Source organism: Urtica dioica, chromosome 8 (genome assembly GCF_054948205.1).
Source record: "Urtica dioica subsp. dioica isolate 48M chromosome 8, U.dioica_male_clone48M_v1_H2, whole genome shotgun sequence".
Lineage (NCBI taxonomy): Eukaryota > Viridiplantae > Streptophyta > Magnoliopsida > Rosales > Urticaceae > Urtica > Urtica dioica.
The window spans coordinates 35,152,521-35,161,781 of record NC_142763.1 but is presented as its reverse complement, the minus strand read 5'-3'; the positions used below and the strand labels follow the sequence as shown (position 1 = coordinate 35,161,781).

The following is a 9,261-nucleotide window of genomic DNA, read 5'->3' as shown; positions in this document are numbered from 1 at the left end:
CGTACTCCGTGGAGAAGTTGGCTGAGTTATACGTGAATAATGTGGTGAGACTGCATGGCGTTACTCTATCCATCATCTTTGATCGCGATGGTCGTTTCACTACTAACTTCTGGAGGTGCGTGCAAAAGTCGCTGGGATCGCAACTGAAGTTTAGCACCGCTTTTCACCCCCAAACGGATGGCCAATCCGAGAGGACGATTCAGACCCTAGAGGATATGCTAAGAGCATGTGTCATGGATTTTGGTGGGAGTTGGAGTAAGAGGCTGCCACTTATTGAATTCTCATACAACAACAGCTACCAAGCCTCAATCGGCGTTGCACCGTATGAAGCTCTCTATGGGAGAAAGTGCCGATCTCCAATTCACTGGTTTGAAGCGGGAGAAAATAATCTCGAGAAAACAGATTTTATCCGAGACACAACAGAAGCTATCAAGAAAATTCGTGATCGAGTGGGAACTGCCCAAAGTCGACAGAAAAGCTACGCCGATATGAGAAGGCGACCACTGGAATTTCAATTCGGAGATTTGGTGTTCTTGAAGGTAGCACCTCTCAAGGGTGTGATGAGGTTTGGCAAGAAGGGAAAGTTGAGCCCGAGGTACATTGGTCATTTCGAGATCATAGAAAGAATCGGAAAGGTAGCCTACCGTCTAGCCCTGAATCTCGAGTTAGCATTGGTGCACAATGTGTTTCATGTCTCGATGCTCAAGAAGTACCTACCTGACCCAACACACGACTTAATCCAAGAACCCATCGAAGTTCACGAAGACTTGACGTATGAAGAGAAACCTGTCCAGATTCTCGATCGCGAAGAGAAAGTTTTAAGGAACAAGGTGATTCCTTTGGTAAAGGTGCTATGACGGAATCACAAGATAGAAGAAGCTACGTGGGAACGGGAAGAAGACATGAAAACACGATATCCCTTTCTTTTCAGAGAATTTTAGTATGTTCAAGTAAGAATTCTTATGATTTTCTCGACTTTTGTTAATTTTCGGGACGAAAATTCTAATAAGTATGGGAGATTGTGAAATCCCAATTTTTTTAGCTTAATTAAAAAGCTAAAACTTTTGTGTTTGAGTTACGTTAGCTTTTTTATTTATTTTATAAAATAGTAGTGAATGATTTATTTATGTGGTATGTATGCTTTAGAGTTTTTTTTTATTTATTTAATGTACTCTTTAGATTATAAAATATGGATATATATATATATATAAGTTATATATTATATATTGTCCGGCGAGCGCTTCGGCTATCGGCCCCATCGTCCTCGAGGGCGGCTCTCTCCCCGGTAAGGGGCCGTGTCCGGCCGCCTCTTGAAACCGAAGGGGCAAGTCCTCGGGAGTGTGACCGAGCGTGTTGCCGCGCCGGGTGTGACGGTCCGGCCGAGGCACCATTCGTCCTTTCGGATCGTGACTGGGCGAGGCTAGGCGTTGCCTCGTCGGTTCTTGACTCCCCCACATAGTCGGGGTCGGAGTCGCGTAGGGCGGATCTATCCTCAACGTCGTAGCCGAGAAGGTCGGCGATAATCGTGTTGTCGACGCCGGGACGGTCTAGGAGCTCGGCGAGCCTTCAAGCCGTGTCCTCTCGGAGCGCAGCCTCAGGGTCATTCGCCTTGGGGCTGGCTCTCGTTGTCACGAGGCTGTCCTCCTAAGCGATGCGTGAGGCTTCGGAGGCCGTATCTCGAGCCCGGCGCTCGAGTGCCTGCGGAGGTAGTAGGAATTTGACTCATCTCTCGAGAGTCGTAGAGGTAGCAAGAAAAGGGATTGGAAGGGAGAGCGTCGCCAAGGTCGGGAGGTCCCCTCCTTCTAGAGCCAAAATGTTGTCGCTCGTTTTCGGACAACGATTTAGGAGCCCCAAACGGTTCGACCCAAGGCCGGACCAAGTGTGTGAAATCCCAATTTTTTTAGCTTAATTAAAAAGCTATAACTTTTGTGTTCGAGTTATGTTAGCTATTTTTTTTTATTTTATAAAATAGTAGTGAATGATTTATTTATGTGGTATGTATGCTTTAGAGTTTTTTTTATTATTTATTTAATGTACTCTTTAGATTATAAAATATGGATATATATATAGGTTATATATTATAAATAAGTTAAGTGTGCGTATATATACAATATATTATTATATATATATATATATATATATATTATAGCTATAAATTAAAGTTAACGGGTATGATATAAATAGTATATATATATATATATACTTATTACGTAATATAATATTAACTTATAAGTTATATATAAGTTACTTATATGTAATCAACGTGTGTATGTATATATACTTATATATATATTAAAGTTAGTAAATATTTACTGTATATATATACTTATATATGTAGCGTATTAAAGTTAGTTAGGTATAGTCATTAAGAGCATCTTTTTCCTTCGACGGTTTTCGATCGTAATTCCGATATCCAGGTGAGAATAATCTCACTGCAACACGGATTAGTTAAAAAAAATTATAATACGTATTATGTGATATGAAGTATTTATATGTATCGTGTGAATTTTTGTGTGTGTGTTTGTTCAGAATGTGCTTGGTATGATTTGATATGACGATATGTGAGTTTATGTTATCTTATGATGTGTATTAGAATATCTATAACACGTCTTATCTTTCTAGCTATGTTATCATGTATGCTTTTATCTTATGTCGCTAATGCTTTTAACGTAACAAACACGATTAATAAGTTAAGTAAGCAAGAGAGTCGTACCGCCTCGAACTACGGAGGTAACTAGAGGAATTTCTCGAGCCGAACTACGGGCTCACATAGAGAGTTCCTCATATGTTTATGTATGTGACGGGGCGTTCTATGGGAGGTCGCAGCCCCATGGTTCGTTATCAAAGTGTACACTGAAATCGGTACGGCTACTCTAGGGGACCCCCGAACTAAAATACGATAGACTTTTAATAGCGTATCTCATGTCACGGTTAAAATTAAAGTACTAATAACCGGTTCATACATTTTATTATTTTTCTTATGTTTTGTGAGTTATAGTTATTCTCGCTGAGCGTTAGCTCACTCTATGTATATACGTCCGTGTTGTAGGTAAACAACATATGAACAAGTGAGGAGGGTGGATCAGCGGCGGCGATAGCGAGAGGGTTGGGTTATGGTTGCCGTTTTCGAAAATAAAAGACTTCCGCTTTGCTTTCGATTTTTCAATAATCCAAACCCAAGGTTTTATTTTTCTTATGGTTTAAGTATGTTTTTCAATTCCGTTAAAGGTTACGACTTTATTTATGGTATTTATTTACAATGGTATTTTTGGGTTTTAGTTTCCGGTTATGCAACTTCGACTTTTTGGTTGTTTTCGTTCATCAAGTTTAAATGAAAATTTATTTTTAGGTTACGAGTTTTAAAACTTTATATTTTAAGTTATGTTTAAAAAAAAAATTTACCTCAAATTTTCTTAAGTTTGTAAAAAGTAAGATAAGTAAGATGGTCCGAAAAGTCGGGTCGTCACAATTGGTATCAGAGCAACGAACCTACGACCCCCTTCGCTATCGATCGTACAGCTTCCCCCTACTCAAGTAAGTTAGTACTTCTATTTTTGTTTATATCTTAGTCGTAATTTTTTTTCTTAGATGGAAAACGTTCAAGCTGCTCGTGGACGAGGTAGAGGAAGGCCACGAGGCCGAGGTAGGGGAAGAGGCAGAGTTACCGCTGATGCCCCAATGCAAGATGATCATCATGCCGCTCCGTTTCCCGCACAACAGGGAGCAGTAGTGAATCCCGACGGTCAAGCCCCCGCACCTCAGCCAGCGGCCCAGCCAGATCTTGCGGTACTCGTTACTGCATTGCTGCAACGTATCGAAGCCCAAGAAGTGGAGATACAAGAGTTGAGGAACCATCTTCCCCAGGTCAATGGAAATGTGGAAGAGGATCAACAAGCACCACCAGCACCTCCCCAGAATGTACCTCTGTTGCGATGTTTCCGTACGCAAGTGCACGTAGTCGCTCAAGTAGTAAAGTTCGTAAGTACGAGTCGATCCCACGAGGAAAATGTTTAATTAAATTGACAAGATTACTAGCACGAATTGAACCCAATGATTTGATGATTATGATGGTTATCGAAACAAACGAAAATTAAAAACAATTAAAATACGAAAGATTACGATAATGAGAAAGCAAGAACTATGGCTTCACAAGTTATTCCTATGGTTTGGATTCGGGAATTAAGCACAAAACACACATACACTCTTATGTTTTCTAATCACGCTCACGATAATGGTAATCTAAGATTTCTCTCGAACATCTAAGAATCTAAACCTATGCCGGGATATCTTCTCTTGATCTCAACCCCTAAAAACAATGGCTAGCATTAAAAACAAGAACGTTCACACGACTCCGAAACAGCCTAGCTATGTCTAGCCTAAGAATGTATCCCGGTAAATTAATCCTTGTGCACGACTAACCTAATCTCTTCCGAGCATTAAGCAATCCTAATATCATGAACACGGTAGCTAATCGAATTCAAGCATTACACACGGAATTAAAATAAACAAACATGATAGAGTATATGAACATTAATTTGACATGATTGAATCCATAACCATATTCCTAACTTGCTACACCATAGCCCTTAATGAATTTAGTGCATGATTGAACGGAGAATAAACGGCGATGAATATAAAGCAATCATGAATAAACTGAATTATATTAATAAAAACGGGAGTTCCAAAGATTCAGAGATTAGAGATGAAAACTGTGAATGATGAAAACGAGAATTGTGGCGACGATGATCCTCTCTGAATGTTTCTTCTCTCCCGGTATTTTTTGCGTCCGAATGAAAACAAAACTAAAAACAAAAGCAAAGATATGTTTATGAATAAACTAAAGTGTTTTTGTAAGTTTCCTAGGTTTTTCGGAGCTCATATGGGCCGTCGGATCGCATCCAACGGCTTGGATTACAATTAAAACGCGTGACAAAAAAGTGGGAATCGGGGCCTGTGCGCCGCACAGGTCTTCCTGTGCACTGCACAGGTCTTCTGGGCAGCCTGTGCACCGCACAGGGCTGTGCACCGCACAGGGGCCGCACAGGGCAAACGCACAGGACTCTGGAAGTTTGTGCATCGCTTGGTTCACCTTGAACCACCTATCTTGAGCTCCGGGTGTCGGAATTGAGATCCGAAAGATGTTCTGAACTCCTTGCGATTGCCCCGTCGTACTCACATGCTCTATTTGTCATTTTGAACTTTCAAACTCTGAAAAATTAAGAAAAACACTCCAAAACACATGAAAATGCTCTCAAACTAACTTCTTTTCACTTCCGAGAGTACAAACAAACATGTTTAAAACGCGCTTATCAAATACCCCCAAACTTGAATTGTCGCTAGTCCTCGAGCGATAAAATAAAACAAAATCACATAAAAGTAATAAACCTAAACAAAAAATGGTAGAACTTGGTGTTTCACGCCTCGACCGATAATCGCTTGCCTCAACCATAATGCGTAGACTTACATACAAGTGAGAATTCATGATTTTAAACTTCACGTCAACTACTAAATGCGAAAGAAAGATTACAAGCTCGAGTTACCTTGACCGTTTTTCAATGCTTTCGTATCTCGCTCACTCTCGACTCCCAAGGCTTTGCAACTCTTCCAACCCCTCTCAATAAACACTCTAATGCCTAATTTCGTGAAATTTCGGCTCAACACACCCATACGCCCCCTCTTCTCCCTTAGTCTCCACTAATTAACACACATCATTTCTAGTTAATCGGTAAGTCTTTAAGGCTTGTAATGTTAGGCTTAGGTCACGGGTAGATATGGATATTTTCACGGCTCATGGTTAAGCTAACTAGGGTCACTAATCACCTCCTTAGACTCGCTCAAACTCTCCTCCAAGTCAAAACTACTCGTTTAAACACTGTCAACAAACTCAAAACAAATAAACATAATTTACAAAGCGCTAAAGATGAGCGTTCTTCATTGCATTTTTTTTCTTTTTCTTTCTTTTTTTTTCTCTTTTTTTTTTTTCTCTTTTTGTTTTTTTGTTTTTTTTTGTTTTTTTTTGTTTTTACATAGTGAATGAATAAAAACAACGACGGTATTTAACGAGCTTTTGACATTTTTTTTTGCGACTCAGAAGATCGTTCTACGAATAAGTCGTATAGAAGTGAAAAAGCGATGAAGTCCTAGTTAGCTTAACGGGTTCTTTGTGGGAATGTCTTCTTTGGTTAAGCTCATTTAGTGACTTAGAACGAGATGGGTCGTGTTTGGCTTTTTCTAAAAAGGGTTCTAATGGATATTCATGATCTGGTCGGCTTTTTAGGTCTACGCGGCTCATCCTAATGCTTACTTCATTTCGACTTAGATTAGTGTCTAATTTATTTCGCCTCGATTAGGAATTAGAGAAGGTTCTAGTGTGTTGTGGGTGTTTTCAATCAAGCGATCGGTCAAGTTGCTATCCAAGGTTACCTAAAGGGTCGAGACATGCATCATTCGGGGCAAAAATGGAAACTCTAGAACTCGAAAAATTCTTTCTCACCTAGTAGTTCATGAACAAATCTCACCTCTAAAGCTAAGACATTACAATATCATCGACAAGCAATATAACAATCAATCAAGATAATTCACACCAATTTCTACCTAAAAACCTCAAAAACAAAAAAATTATCCTAATATATACAAATCCACAAAACAAGAATCCCCCCAAACTTAAAATCTACATTGTCCCCAATGTAGTTCAAAGAGCACAAATGAGAAGAAAACTTATCTTGCGGGGGTGGTCGAACTTCCCTACTCGTTGCCGTCGCGCTCAGGCGGCGGTGGATCTTCTTTTACGCGCTCATTTTTTTCTCCAAACCTCTTTGAACGGTTTTGGCCAGTGTCCTCGCCATGTCTTGAATGTAGACTTCGGCTTTGCACCCTTGTTCGTACCTTTTGTTGATTTGTCCGGAGGAGCACGTGGTGGTGGTGGAGGTGGCGGAGGCGCCGGAGGCATCAGAGGCTGGACTTCAATAGTCTTGAGGACATAGACTTCTTCTATGTCCTTTTCGCGCTTTTGGGCTTTGTCGATCCTAAATGTCTCTTCCTCGTTCTTCATGTGCGTCGTCAACTCGCCTTTTTGCACGTCGATGCGAGCACCACATGTGGCTAAGAAAGCCCTTCCCAAAAGTATGGGAATCTCGTGGTTTTCGTCCATGTCGATGATGTAAAAATCGGCCGGAAAAGTAAATTCTCTGACTTTGACGAGGAGGTCTTCCACAAAGCCGCTCGGGTGCCTTATGGTCCGATCTGCCAGTTGGAGAGTGGTGCGCGTGGACTTTAGTTCACCAATCCCGAGTTTGTTGAAGACGGTCATGGGCATGAGGTTGATGCCCGAACCTAGATCGCACAAGGCGTTGTCAATGAAGACATCTCCTATGGTGCACGGCAGCGTGAATTGGTTTGGGTCCTTCAACTTTGGCGGGAGCTCTTGTTGTAGAAGCGCGCTACTTTTGGCTGAAAGCGCCACCATGAGCCTTTGCGGGAATGGAATTGGAGGCTCATAAGTATGGATTGACGATGGTAGCTTAGGAGCTTCGGTGACAGAGGCAACATCTTCTTCTTCTTTCTTTGGGCCCTCGATGATCGCAGCGCATTGATGTGAGATGGCGTTGCAATGCTCCCTTGGATTTACTTCGGAGGTTCTTGGAACCTTGGGGCCTTGTGTTGAATGAATCAGCTATCTGTCCCATCTGTGCTTCGAGGTTGCGCATCACCGCATCTTGATTCTGCATATACGTCTGCGTTCGGGACATGAATGCTGTGAACATCTCCTTCATTTCGTCCTTAGGAGCGGGCTAATTTTGTTGTTGTGGCTGGAACCCCCTTTGGTGTTGTTGCTGCCCTTGTTGTTGATTTTGGAAACCCCGGGGTGGTCCTTGATTCAGAAACACTTGTTGATGTTGCTGTTGTTGTTGAGGCTGCGGTTTCCATGCCAAATTTGGGTGGTTGTTCCGAGCACCTGAGTAGTAGTTGTTGGAGTTCTGGAACGTTGGACGATTGTAGTTCCCCACGAAATTAGCATTCTCCGCTTGACACTCGTTTGCGTTCGGGCAGCCGTCGGTGAAGTGAGGCCCGTTACACCAGAAACATGGCTCTGGTGCTGAGTGCACCGCATGGATGTGGCTTGCATCTCCTTCAACTGCTTCTTTAGTTCCGCCAATTCAGCCGTCACTGCTCTAATTGCTTCCACATCAGGTGTGGATGTCGTGGCATTCACGGATGCTGGGGGTGGCTTCATGATTCGCTTCTCCACTGGGCATTGGTCATTGCCTCGTGCCAGCTCGTTTAGGAGTTCCTGAAACTCTGTGGGTGTCTTAGTTAGCACCGTGCCTCCTGCTGCGGTGTTCACCAAAGTTTTCGTGGATGAGAGCAGCCCGTAGTAGAATATCTGAAGCTGGATCGGAAGGGTGACTCCGTGATGTGGGCACTTTCTCAGCATCTCTTTGAAGCGAGCCCATGCTTCGTGTAGAGATTCTCATTCCCATTGTCCGAAACTATGGATCTCGTTTCGTAGTGGGGCTGTCTTCTCGAACGGGAAGAACTTGGCGAAGAAGACATTGCATAGGTCATCCCATGATTCAATGGAGTCGGCAGGTAGCGACTTGAGCCAAGACTTTGCTCGGTCGCGTAGAGAGAAAGGGAATAATCGAAGACGAATGGCATCAGTACTGATATTATGGATCTGGAAAGTATCGCATAATTCATTGAAGTTTGCGATGTGCTCATTCGGATCTTCATTGGGGGCTCCCGAGAATTGATTCTGTTGAACCATGTTAATCATCCCCAATTTGATCTCGAAGCTTCGATTTCCTTCAACCGATGGATTCTTGATCGCCGAGCGATACCCTTGGACCGTGGGTTGCACATACTCCATGAGTGGTCGTTCGGGTGCAGGTTCTGCCATCGTTGATTGCGTCTTCTTTGCTCGTCGATTCTTTTTGTAGGTTTTCTCGATTTCAGGGTCGATCGGAAGAAGACTCGATTCACCGTCCTTTCGCATGCACCTTCACAAAAGCAGAAGAGAACACGAAACTAGATGAGTACAAAAGAAATAAAAGAAGTTCAAATAGTAAACTAGTTGATCTAATCTTAATTAAAACAAAATTCCCCGGCAACGGCGCCAAAAACTTGTTGCGATATTTCCGTACGCAAGTGCACGTAGTCGCTCAAGTAGTAAAGTTCGTAAGTACGAGTCGATCCCACGAGGAAAATGTTTAATTAAATTGACAAGATTACTAGCACGAATTGAACCCAATGATTTGATGA

General features: G+C 42.2%; 1 pseudogene; it reads left to right on the top strand.

Annotated features, from left to right (window-relative positions):
- The first annotated feature begins 8,405 nt into the window (after positions 1-8,405).
- On the top strand, positions 8,406-8,516 carry LOC149389497 (small nucleolar RNA R71; annotated as a pseudogene).
- The last annotated feature ends 745 nt before the right edge of the window (positions 8,517-9,261 follow it).